The sequence below is a fragment of the Coccinella septempunctata genome, unplaced genomic scaffold (genome assembly GCF_907165205.1).
Source record: "Coccinella septempunctata unplaced genomic scaffold, icCocSept1.1, whole genome shotgun sequence".
NCBI classification, from domain to species: Eukaryota; Metazoa; Arthropoda; class Insecta; order Coleoptera; family Coccinellidae; genus Coccinella; species Coccinella septempunctata.
This window is the reverse complement of record NW_025408037.1, coordinates 117501-120369: the sequence shown is the minus strand read 5'-3', so window position 1 is coordinate 120369 and position 2869 is coordinate 117501. Positions and strand designations below refer to the sequence as shown.

The 2869-nt window shown below is 42.8% G+C and overlaps 1 non-coding gene across 1 annotated transcript; it reads right to left on the bottom strand.

Annotated features, from left to right (window-relative positions):
• Positions 1-485: 485 nt before the first annotated feature.
• LOC123322529 lies at positions 486-604 on the bottom strand. The gene has a single exon (XR_006539168.1). It is a non-coding gene; the product is annotated as a 5S ribosomal RNA (ribosomal RNA).
• Positions 605-2869: the final 2265 nt, after the last annotated feature.

The following is a 2869-nucleotide window of genomic DNA, read 5'->3' as shown; positions in this document are numbered from 1 at the left end:
GAAAATTATGTCTCCGAACCTCACATTTTACTATATGTGGAATTTTCAGAGTCCGAACGACTTTCTTATACGAAGCGTGACCTATGCTTTTTATCGTCGATTTGGGTTGAGTTAGGTGAGATACTACTTCCTACGAAGTTTTCCGTTCATATCTTCCCTAATTTTTGAAAAAATGAAAATTATGTCTCCGAACCTCACATTTTACTATATGTGGAATTTTCAGAGTCCGAACGACTTTCTTATATGAAGCGTGACCTATGCTTTTTATCGTCGATTTGGGTTGAGTTAGGTGAGATACTACTTCCTACGAAGTTTTCCGTTCATACCTTCCCTAGTTTTTGAAAAAAAAAATTATATTTCTTCATAAAATTGCATGTTTATATACATTCATATAATTTTATGATGTGAACGTTCAATGGAGAAATGTCTGAACCTCTTTAATTGTAATATTTTCAACCTGACCAAGTGCGGAAAGCAAAAAAAAAAGCTTACAGCACGCGGTGTTCCCAAGCGGTCACCCATCCAAGTACTAACCGCGCCCGACGCTGCTTGGCTTCAGTGTTCTGACGAGAACTGGCATTGTCAGCGTGGTATGGCCGTAAACGATGGGATTATGTGTTCTTTCCATGTGAACAATTATTGCAATCTGTGAAGATCATGAAAGAAGGCTCATAAAAAAAATAACAACACGAAGATAAGCTGGTTTTGTATAATATCACATATATATCGACTTCCGCGTCATCGTCATATGGGGATGCCAGTCTCGCATATAGTCCTTGTTTTGCTATTGCGTCTAATATTTATCGAAAACGGCCGTAAAAGAGTGAATTCTACTACCGCCGTTTACCCGCTCGTATTTACATGTCCTATATTAAGTGAGGGAATTCTACTACCGCCGTTTACCCGCTCCTGTTTACATAGCTTATATTAAGTGAGCGAATTCTACTACCGCCGTTTACCCGCTCGTATTTACATGTCCTGTATTAAGTGAGTGAACTCTACTACCGCCGTTTACCCGCTCCTGTTTACATAGCTTATATTAAGTGAGCGAATTCTACTACCGCCGTTTACCCGCTCGTATTTACATGTCCTATATTAAGTGAGGGAATTCTACTACCGCCGTTTACCCGCTCCTGTTTACATAGCTTATATTAAGTGAGCGAATTCTACTACCGCCGTTTACCCGCTCGTATTTACATGTCCTGTATTAAGTGAGTGAACTCTACTACCGCCGTTTACCCGCTCCTGTTTACATGTCCTATATTAAGTGAGGGAATTCTACTACCGCCGTTTACCCGCTCCTGTTTACATAGCTTATATTAAGTGAGCGAATTCTACTACCGCCGTTTACCCGCTCGTATTTACATGTCCTGTATTAAGTGAGTGAACTCTACTACCGCCGTTTACCCGCTCCTGTTTACATAGCTTATATTAAGTGAGTGAACTCTACTACCGCCGTTTACCCGCTCCTGTTTACATGTCCTATATTAAGTGAGGGAATTCTACTACCGCCGTTTACCCGCTCCTGTTTACATAGCTTATATTAAGTGAGCGAATTCTACTACCGCCGTTTACCCGCTCGTATTTACATGTCCTGTATTAAGTGAGTGAACTCTACTACCGCCGTTTACCCGCTCCTGTTTACATAGCTTATATTAAGTGAGCGAATTCTACTACCGCCGTTTACCCGCTCGTATTCACATGTCCTATATTAAGTGAGGGAATTCTACTACCGCCGTTTACCCGCTCCTGTTTACATAGCTTATATTAAGTGAGCGAATTCTACTACCGCCGTTTACCCGCTCGTATTTACATGTCCTGTATTAAGTGAGCGAATTCTACTACCGCCGTTTACCCGCTCGTATTTACATCTATGTACGTGGGGCTTCGATCTGAAGTGCGATAACCCGATGAATAATCTTTTCATACTATGAAGCCCTACAACGTGTTGAATCGTTTTTTCACACCTCGACTTCCGACAACGTGTTGAATCGTTTTTTTACACTTTGACGTCGGACAACGCGTCGAATCATCGTTCAGACTTCGACGTCGGGCACGTGTTGAGAGTCGTTCTGATGAATAAACGCGTGCCTTCCGCCGAATAACGTGTTGAATCGTTTTCACTTTCAAACGCGGCTCTTCCAGTGAATAACGTGTTGAATCTTTTTCGTTTTCAAACGCGGCTCTTTCAGTGAATAACGTGTTGAATCTTTTTCGTTTTCAAACGCGGCTGTTCAGGCGGATAACGTGCTGAATCGTTTTTCGCGCATCATCAAAAAAAAACGATTCAACACGTTATCCGCCTTAACGGACGCGCTTAAAGTCGGAAAACGGTTCAACACGTTATTCACCGGAAGGTCCGCCTTTGAAGTTAAAACTATCGTGATCATCCGGCCGTCCGATCCACGTACCGGTCCTTCAAGTACAACGGTGCAGTACGTTGATTCGTACCGCTCCGAGACTCGAAGAACTCGATAATCGGATCGCGCTATCGTGATCTCATCATACGCTATCATTTGCCCTCTATTCGTTTATTTTCATGAATGAAAAAGATTCAACACGTTATCCGCCGTAACGGACGCGTTTAAAGTCGGAAAACGGTTCAACACGTTATTCACCGGAAGGTCCGCCTTTGAAGTTAAAACTATCGTGATCATCCGGCCGTCCGATCCACGTACCGGTCCTTCAAGTACAACGGTGCAGTGCGTTATATCGCACCGCTCCGAGACTCGAAGGACTCGATAATCGGATCGCGCTATCGTGATCTCATCCTACGCTATCATTTGCCCTCTTTCAATTTGATTTTATGGATTTTTATATTCGGGAGACTGAGTCTCAACAGCTCTGTGTACGATGCTTTATGCAAGCA